Consider the following 16,114-nt stretch of genomic DNA (forward strand, 5'->3'; position numbering starts at 1 on the left):
AGGAGCGGGGGTCAAGTTTAGGCTGACAGGGGGATGTGCAACAGAAAAATCTCCCACCCTGCAGGGTGCTGGGAGATGTGCAGGGACAGTGGCTAAGTTCACACTGACAGGGACAGGGGGAACAGTCAAATCTCCTGCCCTGCCGGGTGCTGGGAGATGTGGAAGAGCGCCATATGGTGACTGAGCAGCAGGTGGCGCTGTCCGGTGAGCTGCAGGATGTGCAGAGCGGGTAGCCAAGCCATGAAAGGAGCTCACAATCCAACGGCTCGAGGAGGCAGCTCTCGCCCTGCTGGGCGCAGAGAGTGCGGGGACTGTCATTACAGAAGGACCCCAATACCTGTTGCGATGCTGGGGAAGCAGGTTGTGACATGGCTCTTGCCCGGGAGGGCGCAGGGAACACGCGGGGAGGAGGCACATGAAGGAAAACCGCAATCCTCAACTGGAAGGTTCCTGGCAAATGTCTGTTGTCGGATTTTCCGAGCGGGTGTACACAAGTCCGTCGGACAAAAGTCCAAAGTACATACACGCATGCTCGGAAGCAAGGATGAGCCAGAAGCGGTCGGTCTTGTAAAATAGCGTTCGTAATGGAGAATTAACATCCGTGACGTGGCAAATTATGAAATGTCGAAATGCAGCGCAAATTCTCTTCTTCTTTAAAGGGATAATAATGAAGCTGCTTTGCTAGTGATATGGATGGAGTTCTGCTAAACGTATTTAAACAAGCTTTTTTTTCTAGTGATATCAAAAATAATATTATTATGTTTTTTTATTGTTTTGGTCAAGTTACCACAACACCATTATCCTGTAGTTTTTTTATATCAAAGATACAACTATGTTGGTGTCCCTTGTTAATTTTACATTGTATTTTTTTAATGTACCTGCCTACTCCCAAACTGTCATTTGAAGTAAAACACATAGCCAAGTATTATTCTACACAATTTTTTTATTGTGCATTAAAAAAAGAAAACAAATAAAATTAGACATGCTATCTGTCAATAGAACTTAACCAAAAAGTGCATTCTATGCATCCAAAAAATATAACAAATCAAATCATTATTCAACCAAAAAATTAAATAAAAGCCTCATGCATGTGTCCTGCTTCTTAAACACTCCCCACCCACGCTATAGCCAAAAGACGGTTACAGCGCGGTGCTTAATTGCTGGGAGGGCATCCCTGGACGTCTTCCTGTTTACTTGTTCCCTGCAAGATGGCGCACGTCGGGGAAAATCTGCATTGGCCGTGTCCCTTGGACAATCACAGCGGCCATTTAGCACTCGATCGGCGTGTCCAATGGGAGATGATCTCAAATGTAAACATATGAGATCATCTCTTATTGCCGGCTCTCCCTCCTCACACAGAGACCGCGTGTGAGGAGGGAGAGCTCCTGTGCTGCAGATTGTGAGTGCAAAACACAAAACACACATAAAATACAGTGCCCAATGGGCCCCACAGTACCTGTCAGTGCCATCCATCAGTGCCATCTGTCAGTGCCATCTGTCATCAGTGCCACCTGTCATCAGTGCCACGTATCAGTGCCATCTGTCATCAGTGCCACATCAGTGTCATGTGTCATCAGTGCCACGTATTAGTGCCATCTGTCATCAGTGCCACATCAGTGTCACGTTTCATCAGTGCCACGTATCAGTGCCATCTGTAATCAGTGCCACATCAGGGTCACATGTCATCAGTGCCACATCAGTGTCACGTGTCATCACTGCCACGTATCAGTGCCATCTGTAATCAGTGCCACATCAGGGTCACGTGTCATCAGTGCCACATCAGTGTCATGTGTCATCAGTGCCACATATCAGTGCCATCTGTCATCAGTGCCACATCAGTGTCACGCGTCATCAGTGCCACATCAGTGTCACGTGTAATCAGTGCCACCTGTCATCAGTGTCACGTGTCATTAGTGCCACGTATCAGTGCCATCTGTCATCAGTGCCACATCAGTGTCACGTGTCATCAGTGCCACGTATCAGTGCCATCTGTAATCAGTGCCACATCAGGGTCACGTGTTATCAGTGCCACATCAATGTCATGTGTCATCAGTGCCACATTTCAGTGCCATCTGTCATCAGTGCCACCTCGGTGTCACGCGTCATCAGTGCCACATCAGTGTCATGTGTAATCAGTGCCATCTGTCATCAGTGTCACGTGTAATCAGTGCCCATTTGTCATCAGTATCACGTCTCATCAGTGCCTTCTGTCATCAGTCATCAGTGTCACGTGTCATCAGTGCCATCTGTCATCAGTGCCATAAGTGCCCACCAATAATGTCTAGAAGATTATTTTCAGCCGTACAATATTCTTGCGGCCGACGATATCAATGGGGAGCTCTCCGCTTCGGATTCCTCCTCAAATTCAGATTCTGAGTCTGACGTTGACTACAAGCCTGTCTTAAGCAGTGGAACACTGACAGCCTCGGAGGAGGATAATTGTGCGCCCGCCAGATGAAGGCGTTCTGGTGAGGAGGCAGTGCCATCCACCAGCACCGCAGTGCCATCCACCAGCACCGCATGTACCTCGGCAAAGGCCACGCACCAGTAGGGTGTCACCTCAGTCCCAAAGGGTTAGGTCCCATGCCAGTCTTTCCTATTCCCTTCAGAACCCCTTGTGGCTTCCTCCTAATTCAGGAGAAGCTAACATTCCCCCTTTCATTGCCCAGCCAAGAGTCCAGGTGGACACAGAAAATTGTTCCCCGATAGATTTTTTCCATTTAATTTTTACTGAGGACATGCTAGCATTAATTGTGGCCCAGTACAACCTGTATGCACAACAATTCATAGCAAGTAACCCAACGTCCTATTATGCCCGTCCCTACGAGTGGAGAGCCCTAACAGTGGAGGAGTTTAAGATTTTTTTGGGCCTCACATTCTGTATGGGACTAACCAAAAAAAAAAAAATGAATTACGTTCATATTGGTCAACCCACCCCATCCACCACATGCCCATCTTTTCCTCAGTAATGCCCAGAACCAGATATCTCATGATTATGAGGTTCCTACACTATAAGGATCACAATATGTTACAATATGTTCATGGGGGGTGTTGACTTCAATGACCAAATGCTCAAACCCTACCTTGCCACAAGACGAACATACCAGTGGCATAAAAAAGTATCAATATATTTGTTTAATTTGGCCATATACAACAGCTATATTATCTATCGCAACTCCACTGAAAGCCCCAAACCCTTCCTTGGCTACCAGGAGGAAATCACCACTGTCCTTATAGTCCCGAACGGCCCACCAGAAAACATTAGATCCGATGTGATTATCAGCCTCTCCGAACGCCACTTTCCCGATAAAATCCCTCCCAGACCAACAGGCCAAAAATGTCAGAAAAAATGCCAGGTGTGCACCAGAGGAGGAGTTAGAAGAGACACCACTTATTATTGTCCCCAATGTCCTTCCCAACCAGGCCTCTGCATAGTTGACTGTTTCCGCTGTTACCTTACTTCACCAAATTATTAGTGAAGTATGGTAAACATAACCCTCACTTCCTGCCATTTACCTTCACACCCCTTATGCCTCTGCTCAGTAACTGACCCTGTCTTGAACGAGGCCCTACTTCTGCCTGCTGCCTGTATGACCTATGCCATCATGCCTCTGCCTGTCGCATGAGCTGACCACACCACATGGACCATGTTCCTGCCTACTACCAGGACCAATATTTTGGCACTGCTGACAATCTCTGCCTGCACTGACAATGGACTGTATATGGACAGTATCCCTGCCTGCTGTCTGTACTGACTATGGACGGTATTCCTGCCTGTTGCCTGGACAATTGCATTCGCTTTTGCTGACCAAGTCCCTGCTTGCTGCCTGGACCAGTGCTATCCTCCTGTGGACAACTGCGCTACTAAAACTACAGGTAATCCTTTGTTTACCCTTTGCTCAGCAGAATGTATTTTGGCGTGTATTTCTTGGTATGTGCATGCTATGTGTCCCTAGAACACCTGACGGTGTTCCTTGCATGATGGGCCTCTGTATGTGGCCAGGCTGTGTAAAAGTCCAAAAAATTCTGATAAAAAAGAACTGTTCAAAAGACTCATTATGCCTCATAGATTATACGTTGGGAAGTTAGCTTTCCAAAATGGGGTCATTTTGTGGGTGTTTCCATTGTCCTGGTGCTCCAGGGCCTTCAAAATTGTAATAGGTGGTTGAGAAATGGGATGTGTAATTTATGCTCCTAGAATGTCTGAAGGTGCTATTTCAATATTGTATGTATTCTGTATGTGGCCAGGCTGTGTAAAAGTCTCACACATGTGGTATCACCATACTCAGGAGGAGTAGCAGAATGTATTTTGGTCTGTAATTGTTGCTATGTACATGCTATGTGTTGGAAATATCTTATAAATGGACAACCTTGTGTAAAAAAAATGTGTTTTCAATTTTTTTCCCACATTTTCCAAAAACTTCTGGAAAAAATAAACCTTTCAAAAGACTCATTATGCCCCCTAGATTATATGTTGAGGTGTTAGCTTTCCAAAATGGGGTCATTTTGTGGGCGTTTCCATTGTCCTGGTGCTCCAGGGCGTTCAAAAGTGTAATAGGTAGTCAACAAGTTAGATGTGTAATTTATGCTCCTAGAACACCTGATGGTGCTCCCTGCATGTTGGGCCTCTCTATGTGGCTAGGCTGTGAAAAAGTCCCACACATGTATCATCGCTGTAGTTAGGAGGAGTAGCAGAATGTATTTTGGGGCATCATTTGTGGTATACACATGCCATGTGAGAGAAATGACCTATTACAATGACAATTTTGTAGGAAAAAAAATCTTCATTTTGCAAAGAATTGTGGGAAAAAATTACAACATCAAAAACCTCACCATGCATCTTACTAAATACCTTGGAATGTCTACTTTCAAAAAGGGGTAATTTGGGGGGTATTTGTACTTTCCTGGCTTGTTTGGGTCGCAAGAAATGAGATAGGCCACCAGTACATCAGATGTGATCAATTTTTTATAATTTGCACCATAGCTTGTAGACGCTCTAACTTTCACACAGACCAAACAATATCCACTAATTTGGGTTATTTTTACTAAAGATATGTAGCAGTATAAATTGTGGGCAAAATTTATGAAGAAAAATTAATAATTTGCAAAATTTTATCACAGAAACTAAGAAAAATGTGTTTTTTTCAAAATTTTCTGTGTTTTTTCATTTATAGCGCAAAAAATAAAAAACCCAGAGGTGATCAAATACCACCAAAAGAAAGCTCTATTTGTATGAAAAAAAGGACACAAAATTAATTTGGGTACAGTATTACATGACTGAGTAATTGTCATTCAAAGTGTGAGTGCACTGAAAGCTAAAAATTGGTCTGGGCAGTAGGGGGGTGTAAGTGCCCAGTAGGCAAGTGGTTAATATAGGGGGTCAACAATGCCAAGAGTTGGTGAAAGCAGGGGTCCATCATCCGGAGATAATTCCGAAAATCATTTGGATTGTTCTCCTGGAGCTCCCACAGCAATGGTATATGACATAATTGGTCCTAATTGGTAATAAAGCAACCAATTTTTGGTCGAAGAAATCCTCCTCCTCCTGTTCCTGGACTGGACTTGGGTCAAACCAATAACTCCAAGGCCAATAAGACACGTTATCTCCTCAGATTCTGCAACATGTCTGGTTGACAAACGGCCGTTTAGAAACTAACTGAAAAGCACAAAATGAAAAGTGCAAAATGAAAAGCACACATGAAAATTGCGAAATGAAAAGCGCTAAATGAAAAGCGTGAAATGAAAAGCTTGAATCAACACTCACCAAACTTCTACTAACATGAAATTAGCAGAAGGAACACCCAAAGGGTGGCGCTAAAGAGCTGAAAAACCACGTAGTACGTCACTACGTTCGTGATTGTGTGCCGTGTGTATGCAAGACAAGTTTGGGCCAACGCCCTTCGAACAAAAGTCCACGGTTTTGTTGGCCAACAATACGATCGTGTGTACGAGGCTTAAGAAGCAGCAGGGAACAGATGCAGCATTGGAGCGATGCTGCATCCACCTCTGTAACCATGATTTCTAAAAAAAAAAAGGCCAAACTTCTCCTTTAAACAATAACATTCAAATGTAATAATTATAAGGAGTGTTATCATATGATGGTTGTATTATTGGTTTGTGTGCTCGGCATTTGGAGACAGAACAGGAGAGACATGCTTGCTGTATCTAATTTATATACTCAACCACCAACAAAATTAACATGGCCCAAGCTCAGGCCCACACCAAGTCAATCTCAGACCTCCGGACTCCACACATCATGTAATGTCATCAGGTGTTCACCATATTATGTTGTTTTGTTCTCTCCAAAGAGATTGTCCTTCCCTTTAGGGTTAGTGAACATTAGCATTAGTTACATCCAGATTGCTTTTCTTATATGTTATGCAGCAGGTGCTGTGAGTTGATTTGTATTTAAGTTTATTTATTAAGGTAATGCATGCAATAAATGGTACTTTTATACATTTTGTTTGCTAGAATGGTTAAAGAAATTCATTGGCATTACTTCAGTAAATTAAAGACAATATTCCTCAGGAATCTCAGGATTTGAGTAGAATGCAAATGAAAAATTTACAAAACTGTTTGGCCTCTGTCAAGATATTCTGCTCAACCCTGCATTGGTTTGCATATAACGGAGCTGCAATCCACCATTCAAAACAATCCAACTAGCAATATACTACACAACGTTATTTATTCATTAATGGCTGGATGTTCAATAGCTCTAATTTTACAATACGTTGTATGAAAATCTCATATTTTAGTGTCTATTAATAATTCATTTCAGTGTCAGAGTATTGAACAGATTTAGGCTAGCCCAGTGGCAGCTGGTGCTCAAACATTTTGAGGGGGCTCAAACGAACTGAAAAATTCTGAAAAATACTGAAACAAAAACATCAATTGCAGCCTCACTGTGCCATCAATTGCAGCCTCACTGTTCCCCTCATATGCAGCCACAGTGCCTATCATATGCAGCCACTGTGCCATCAAATGCAGCCACTGTGCCCATCATATGCAGCCAACTGTGCCCATCATATGCAGTCAACTGTGCCCAGCAAATGCAGCCACCTGTGCCCATCATATGCAGCCGTGTCCATAATATGCAGCCAACTGTGCCCATAATATGCAGCCACCTGTGCCCATAATATGCAGCCAACTGTGGCCATAATATGCAGCCACCTGTGCTCATCATATGCAGCCACTTGTGCCCATAATATGCAGCCATCTGTGCCCATCATATGCAGCCACCTGTGCCCATCATATGCAGCCAACTGTGCCCATCATATGCAGTCAACTGTGCCCATAATATGCAGCCACTGTGCCCATCATATGCAGACTCTGTGCCTATCATATACAGCCACTGTGCCCATCATATGCAGCCAACTGTGCCCATAATATGCAGTCTCTGTGCTCATCACATGCAGCCAACTGTGCCCCATCATATGTAACCACTGTGCCCATCATATGCAGACTCTGTGCCCATAATATGCAGCCACTGTGCCCCGCAAATGCAACCAACTGTGCTCCATCAATTGCAGTCTTTGTGCCCGCCTGCTGTCTGCCCGGCACTTACCCCATCTCGGTGGCCTGTCAGGCAGCTGGTCAGGTGGCGAGCTGTGGTAAGGTAGCACAGCGATGGATGCAGGACTACTCCGTGCATGTCTTCTTCCTGTACTCCTTGGCATCAATTGGATCGCCTCTGCCTTCAGCCAATCGGGTGCCCGGTATTACATCCGGGCCTCGTGATTGGCTGAGAGATGGTTCTGTGTTAGCAAAGCAAATGTTCAGTTGGGTGCACTGCGTGTGGAATGGTTTGCGCTCGCAGTGCACCTTTTTTGAAGCCTATTAGAGCCTATGGCTCTAATCAGGTGCTTCAAAAACACCCCCGCCGCTGTAATCCAGGCGCCTGGCGCCCAAAAAGGGGCCGGACGCCTGAACAGGGGGTGGCGACAATGGCCATGGATAGATTCGTGCAATGCATGAATCTGTCCATAGTACACAGAGGGGGTGGCTGGAGAGAGGGGGCGGTGCCCGAGCGCACCTAATGGACGCACCGCCACTGGGCTAGCAATACATTTTAGCATAAATTGACTAATAACTGGTGCCAGTATAACATTAATTTCTTATGCACAATTCTGGTCCATGCATAGTTTAACCACTTAATGACCAGGCCATTTTTTGCGATCAGGCACTGGGTCGCTTTAACTGACAATTGTGTGGTCGTGTGACATTGTACACAAGCAAAATTGATGTCCTTTTTTTTCCACAAATAGAGCTTTCTTTTGGTGGTATTTGATCACCTCTGTGGTTTTTATTTTTTGTGCTATAAACAAAAAAAGAGTGACAATTTTGAAAAAAAAAAACAATATTTTTTTACTTTTTGCTATAATAAATATCCCCCCCCCAAAAAAAAAAAAACACATTTCTTCATCAGTTTAGGCCAATATGCATTCTTCTACATATTTTTGGTAAAAAAAATCGCAATAAGTGTATATTGATTGCTTTGCGCAAAAGTTATAGCATCTACAAAATAGGCTAGATTCGATTGATAGATTTATGGCATTTTTATTATTTATTTATTTTTTACTAATAATGGCGGTGATCTGCGATTTTTAGCGGGACAGTGACATTGTGGCGGACAGATCGGACACATTTGACACTTTTTTGGGACCATTGACATTTATACAGTGATCAGAGCTAAAAATAGCCACTGATTACTGTATAAATGTCACTGGCAGGGAATGGGTTAACACTAGGGGGCGATCAAGGGATTAAGTGTTCCCTAGGGAGGTGTTTCTAAATGTGGGGGCAGTGTACTGACTGGAGGAGGGTAGAGATTGCTGTTCCTGATCACTAGGAACAGCAAATCTCTCTCTACTCCCCTGTCAGAAGGGAGATCTGTTTGTTTACATTCCAGATCCCCGTTCTGGCTCTCTGTGGAGCGCTCATGGGTGGCAGGCAGACATCGCGACCGCAGGCCACGCGCAACGGCTCCGGCGTTGTGCCGCGAGCGTGCGCGTGCACCCTATCGCTCCTAAAGCGGCCGACGTACACCTACAGCGATTCTTCAAGGGGAGCCAACATGCTGCAGTATAATGATGGCGGCTGGTCGACAAGCAGTTAAAGAAGAGCTTGGCCGCCCCACCAAAAAATTTTAAGTCAGCGGCTACAAATACTGACTTTTAGACCCCTTTCACACTGGCAGCGCCCAGTCATTATTGCTAAAGCACCACTTGTTTTTGCGGCACTTTAGTGCTGTTTTAGCTGCCCTGTTTTAGTGGCGCTTTTCGCCCGCTAGTGGGGCACTTTTTACCAAAAAAAGTGGTAAAATGTCCTATTTTGCAGCGCTTTCAAAGCCCTTTTCTGGCGCTTTGGAAGCGCTACCCATTCATTGCAATGGGCAGGGCATTTTGGGAGCACTATTTAAAGCGCTCCCAAACCACCCCAAAGATGCTGCTTGCAGGACTTTTCATAAAGTCCCGCAAATGCACCGCCATAGTCTGAAAAAACACACTGCAATCAATGGGACGCGCTTTTCAGAGGCTATTTCTAGCACTAAAGCGCCTGAAAACCGCTTCAGTGTGAAAGTAGCCTTAGGACATTTTAATATTAGGTCCCTCACCTGTCCAGGGATCCAGCAATGTCAGCACCCCAGCCAATTTTTCAATCGGCTCTCAGGTGCTGCCACCGCCATTCCTTGTAAGGCAAACCGGCAGTGAAGCCTTGTGGCTTTACAGCTAGTTTCCCCCCCCCCCCCCCCCGAAAGGTGCCAAAAGTGGCAGTCAAGGAGGGCAGGAAGCAAACAAGCAGAGCTTCCCATTTTGGGTGGAACTCCGCTTTAAGGATCATTTACCTTTTCCTCATGGCCAATGGCTGAATCTAATCAACAGAGATGATACCTTTGAAGCTGACCTCAAGCCATGCTCAGGTTGGTTGTGTTGGTAGTAAATACTTGATGGTGTACTTCCTAGCCTCAGGTTTGTTCTATATGATACAGTTTTTCATGATTTTCTTTATATTTTCCATGTTGATTGTGGAGGCTTAACTAAATGGATTTAAAGGGAAAAAAAAAAAATCCCATCTGGGTGATCAATGTACATTGCAGGGATTTTAACAAACTTTGTAACAGATTCCTACATTTTGCTGCTCTGAAGAAATAGCTGTTTGTTTCACCATGCCTTTTGCAGACAGAATCTGAATTGAATGGCCAGGTTCATTATAATCACCTGGTGCACCATCAGTGTTATAATGTGAAAAGCTGTAGTGTCTGCAACCCTTTGGAAGTATTTAACCCTTGGGGAGTGTCTCACAAAAACTGAAATAACTATTGAAGGAGTGCTAAAATTTTACTTGTATCTTAGTGCAGATTAATGGAAAAATCACTGAGCCAATCACAGAAGCAAGTAATGGCATTTCTGGGGAAATTCTGTACACCAACCATGTACAGTATATCTGCAGGTTGCAAACTGCATTGAACTTTACAGAAATTTACAGCACTGCAGATTACAAAGGTCATTTTTAATAGCATTAAATTACAACATGGCTCTTGTATCAACTGTATATAATATATATTTTTGTTATTTTTGCTGTATTTGTTTCCACAAAAGTGGAGTTACCCTTAAGGTTTGTTAATCAGTTATCTAACATTTGGATCAAGTTGTAGAATCTTTTATCAACACCTTTAAGTGATTGTCCAGCCAAGAGACAATGTAATAAATATGCTGAAATGTAGAGGCAGTTCAAGATGTACAAAATGGTAGTTCATTATTATCTAAAATGGTCACAGTCTACTTATTATTTTTTACATGATTTTTCTTCTACTGTACAAGGCCACACAAGAGAAAGATGTTTGAAATACGTGACCTGTAAATGACTTCTATACACCCACTCAGTCAAAAAGTGTTGCATTCCATCCAGTCAAGATTCTGGTTGTGTCAGCAGATATCACTTTGTATCTCAGCTGATAGCTGTGTTTTCTAGGAATTCAAAGTACACATGTTTCCTTTTACTATTGATAATGGAAAAGTACTCTTTACCTTCTCAAAACAGAGCCTTGTGTGGGTGGTTATGCGTATGTTAAATACCTTGTCACTAGAAAAAAAGATCTTGCACTTGCTGACTTGAAAAGTATACTTACTGAAAAAGGCTTGTTGCCCATAGTAGCCAATCAGAAGCATTATTTCATTATCAAACTTGGCCAGCAAAAATGACAAATATTCCTATAATGCACTTTTCATAAAAACCTTACAGTTGTGTAGTACCTAGTTAGGATGCTAGGAAGCTAGGTAGTCAGTGGAGCAGTTGTAGACAGTAGGAAGTGTAATGCCGCGTACACACGAATTTCCAACAGAAAGAGTCCGATGGGAGCTTTTCATCGTATATTCCGACCGTGTGTATGCCCCATCTGACTTTTTCCATCGAAAATTCAGACGGACTTACATAGAAAACATGTTCTATATTTTTCCGACGGAACAAATTACTATCGGAAAAAACGCTGGTCTGTATGCTGTTCCGACGTACCAAAAACGACGCATGCTCTGAAGTACGAGACAGAAGCTATTGGCTACTGGCTATTGAACTTCCATCTTCCCGTCATACGTGTTGTACATAACCGCGTTCTGGGCGGTCGGAATTTGGTGTGTATGCAAGACAGCTTGAGTGGAATTCCGTCGGAACTCTGTCGGGAAAAACCTTCAGAGTTTATTCCGACGTGTGTACAGGGCATAAAAATAAAACCTCAAAACTTCTAGTAAGGACTCTCTTATAAAAATTATTTCCTCTGTTACTCTGTAGATTCTGGCTCTCTGTACTTACAAACTACTTCTGATAACACTTTTTACTGTGGCCTTTGCAGTAGCATTTGCCACTGGACATCCAGAAAACATGTCCAAACATGTCCATACAGACAAAATGCATACTCGTAAGATCCTGACTTGGGCATCTGGATATATCTTTTTGTAATCTCTGGAGGGGATGTTCAGCTTTTGGTAACACCTTTGGTAACAGGTAAAACAAGAAGTGGTATGTTATATAAAAAAAACAACTGTGGAGAATCCTGGTTCTATCCTATGCGCATTTACTAAGGCAACCATAACTGCTTGTGACTGATGACACGATCCATGTGTCAAGCTGGAGGTAAAAGAGTGACTGGCAGACATAAAAGATCACATTTTTCCAAAATCCTGTTTCATAAAAAAATTGCCCCCTGTGGACCACTTGTTCTTCTCGTTCTGGGGTCCTTAAAGTTGAATTATTAATCCCAGCTATACTGGGCCAGAATTAGGGTGGAATCTGTGAGTTGCACAGACCCATCAAGTGCCAGGGGCTGTAAATGCAGCATCCTTAGTCACCTGGTCTGCTTCCATGTGTGAGTTTTAATGAGTTTTAGTAAGGCTACCTCAGCAAGAACCTGGAAGGCCAAACAGCTAATCAAATTAACTTAGCATGCTTGATTGGTTTACCTGCCGAAGTAAAAACAAACTTCTGGTCCTTCAAATGGAACTAAAAGCTCTCTATATTTTGACTATCTATATACTGTAAATATATACTCTTTTTATAGCTCACAGGCTTGCTAAAACATGGAGCTCTGCTTCTTGAGTTGGGGAAAAAGGATCCAATGACTCTGAATACAGAGAATCCTTCTGGGTGATAAACTGCATACTCAGTATGGGTATTGCCATCCTCAGTATAAAATCGGGGTCAAAACTACAAAAAATTAAATATCTGGGTCTTCAGGGAGTGTGTCCTGCACTGGGCTCACAGCAGCTGATTCCTACATCATCAATTTAACACATGTGGTTTTTCTTTGTCTCCAGCCTCCTCCAATAGAGGCAATAAGGTGGCTGGATTCAAATGTACGCCCCTTGTTACCATAAACGTACAATTGTAATGTGATACCTATGTAATCATGTGTATAAAAACCTTCAATTGCGTCATAATAAAGCAGAACAATTATTTGGAAAGATGCGGAGTGTATCTTTTGTGTCTGTTCCCTACTGCAGTAGTTATTATTAATTTGGAACCACTAAGGATAGGAGTTACCTATCTATAAAATTCCATGTCAAACCCAATACTGATAATTGGGCCCTAAAGAGTGAAACATTGTGATGAGCTCTGGTAGACTACCACACAAGGTACAAGGTAGCAAAAGTACTGAATTCTATTCTATACAGGCCCTAACTCTAGGAGCAAGAGAGATACCTTCTAGCAAACTGTATTTAACCAATGCACACACCCCTGCCACATCCCAAATTATGCAAACCAGTAGGTATTTACACCAAGCCAAACTTTATGACCACTGACAGGTTAAGTTAATTACATTGATTATCTTGTTTTAATGACATCTGTAAGTCGGTGGGATATATTAAGTAGCAAGTAAAGATTTTGTCCATAAAGTTGATGTGTTGAAAGCAGAAAAAATGGACAAAGCAGTTTGTTGTGTATGGGGCTACATAGCTGCAGACTGGTCAGGATGCCCATGCTGATCTATGTCCACAGCCAATAGTGCCTACAATGGGCACATGAGCACCAGAACTGGACCATGGAGCAATGGAAGAAGGTAACCTGGTCTGATGAATTACGTTTTCTTTTACATCATGTAGATGGCTTACATGGGGAAGAGATAGAACCAGGATGCAGTATGGAAAGAAGGCAAGAAGGCGAGGCAGTATGGTGCTTTAGGTAATGTTCTGCTGGGAATCCTTGGGTCCTGCCATTCTTGTGGATGTTGCTTGACATGTGATAAAATTGAGACATTCAATGCTCCCTAGATGTCCTAAAAGATAATTGTGCTGGCATGTACTTTCAGTATTCCCACTTACCAGATGACCTCACAACATGAAAGAGGTCATAAAACACAAATAGTAAGAAACTTCCCTTCTTGAAGCAAATCACACTGTGTTCTTATCGAATCATCACCTCCACCATGAATCAAAACTCACCGGGGAAAAAAAGGACCTCACAGCATACTTAGAGGTCAGTTTGCGCTTAGTTACCTCAACAAATATAGACACAGGGTCTACATTTGTTAAGGTAAGCTCCCAATAGTAATATGCCTTCTCTCCTAAATGGTTGAATCAGTTAACTCATCAAAATATACAGTATCTGACAAAAGTAAGTACACCCATCACATTTTTGTAAATATTTTATTATACCTTTTCACGTGACAACACTGAAGAAATGACACTTTGCTACAATGTAAAGTAGTGAGTGTACAGCTTGTATAACAGTGTCAATTTGCTGTCCCCTCAAAATAACTCAACACACAGCCATTAATGTCTAAACCACTGGCAACAAAAGTGAATACACCCCTAAGTGAAAATGTTTAAATTGGGCCCAATTAGCCATTTTCCCTCCCCGGTGTCATGTGACTTGTTAGTGTTACAAGGTTTCAGGTGTGAATGGGGAGCAGGTGTGTTAAATTTGGTGTTATTGCTCTCACTCTCTCATACTGGTCATTGGAAGTTCAACATGGCACCCCATGGTAAAGAACTCGCTGAGGATCTGAAAAAAAGACCATAGATCGGTTTAACAGGACAGGTTCCACTCAAAACAGGCCTCGCCATGGTCGACCAAAGAAGTTGAGTGCACATGCTCAGCATCATATCCAGAGGTTGTCTTTGGGAAATAGACGTATGAGTGCTGCCAGCATTGCTGCAGAGGTTGAAGGGGTGGTCAGCCTGTCAGTGCTCAGACCATACCCACACTGCATCAAATTAGTCTGCATGGCTGTCGTCCCAGAAGGAAGCCTCTTCTAAAGATAATGCAGAAGAAAGACTGCAAACAGTTTGCTTAAGACAAGCAGACTAAGGACAAAGATTACTGGAACCATGTCCGTGGTCTGATGAGAGCAAGATAAACTTATTTGGTTCAGATGGTGTCAAGTGTTTGTGGTGGCAACCAGGTGAGGAGTACAAAGACAAGTGTGTCTTGCCTACAGTCAAGCATGGTGGTGGGAGTGTCATGGTCTGGGGCTGCATGAGTGCTGCCGGCACTGGGGAGCTAAGTTCATTGAGGGAACCATGAATGCCAACATGTACTGTGACATGGAAATAAAAAGATCCTGGACGGCCGCACACTATAGAAGGCATCTTTATTGATATGAAGAAATAAAATCCAAATGCAGTCACCTCATGTACAGGGAGGAACAGGAAAGATAGCTAACATGTTTCACGCCCCATCATGGCGCTTATTCATAGCGCCATGATGGATCTTTTTCTTTCTTCAAGCTTGTGCAGAGCCAGCACCTGTGATTTCCATTAGGGCGGGTGTCTTGATACGGATTTGAGAGATTGGAGCGGCAATCTTTTGCTTATGTACTGTGACATACTGAAGCAGAGCATGATCCCCTCCCTTCGGGGACTTGGCTGCAGGGCAGTATTCAAACATGATAATGACCCGGAACACACCTCCAAGACGACCACTGCTTTGCTAAAGAAGCTTAGGGTAAATGTGAAGGACTGGCCAAGCATGTCTCCAGACCTAAACCCTATTAAGCATCTGTGGGGCATCCTCAAATGGAAGGTGGAGGAGCACAAGGTCTATAACATCCACCAGCTCTGTGATGACGTCATGGAGAAGTGGAAGAGGACTCCAGTGGCAACCTGTGAAACTCTGGTGAACTCCATGCCCAAGAGGGTTAAGGCAGTGCTGTGAAATAATGGTGGCCACACAAAATATTGACACTTTGGACATTTTCACTTAGGGGTGTACTCACTTTTGTTGCCAGCGATTTAGACATTAATGGCTGTGTATTGAATTATTTTGAGGGGACAGCAAATTTACTGTTATAAAAGCTGTACACTCACTACTTTACATTGTAGCAAAGTGTCATTTCTTCAGTGTTGTTACATGAAAAGATATAATAAAATATTTACAAAAATGTGAGGGGTGTACTCGCTCTTGTGGGATACTTTAATTCGTACCAAGTTTCTTATTTTCCCATAAGGCATAACCAATAGGAAGTGTTGGTTTACTTCAAGTGGAGTTGTTGAGCCAAATCAAGAAGACCAATAAACACATGCATTTACACTGAACAACCATAAATAATGCTTGTTACTACCAATGTATATTATGCAATAGTTGATGCCCAGTTATATACTATTCAGATCTTTATTATTACTAT

Source organism: Aquarana catesbeiana, linkage group LG01 (genome assembly GCF_042186555.1).
Source record: "Aquarana catesbeiana isolate 2022-GZ linkage group LG01, ASM4218655v1, whole genome shotgun sequence".
NCBI lineage: Eukaryota > Metazoa > Chordata > Amphibia > Anura > Ranidae > Aquarana > Aquarana catesbeiana.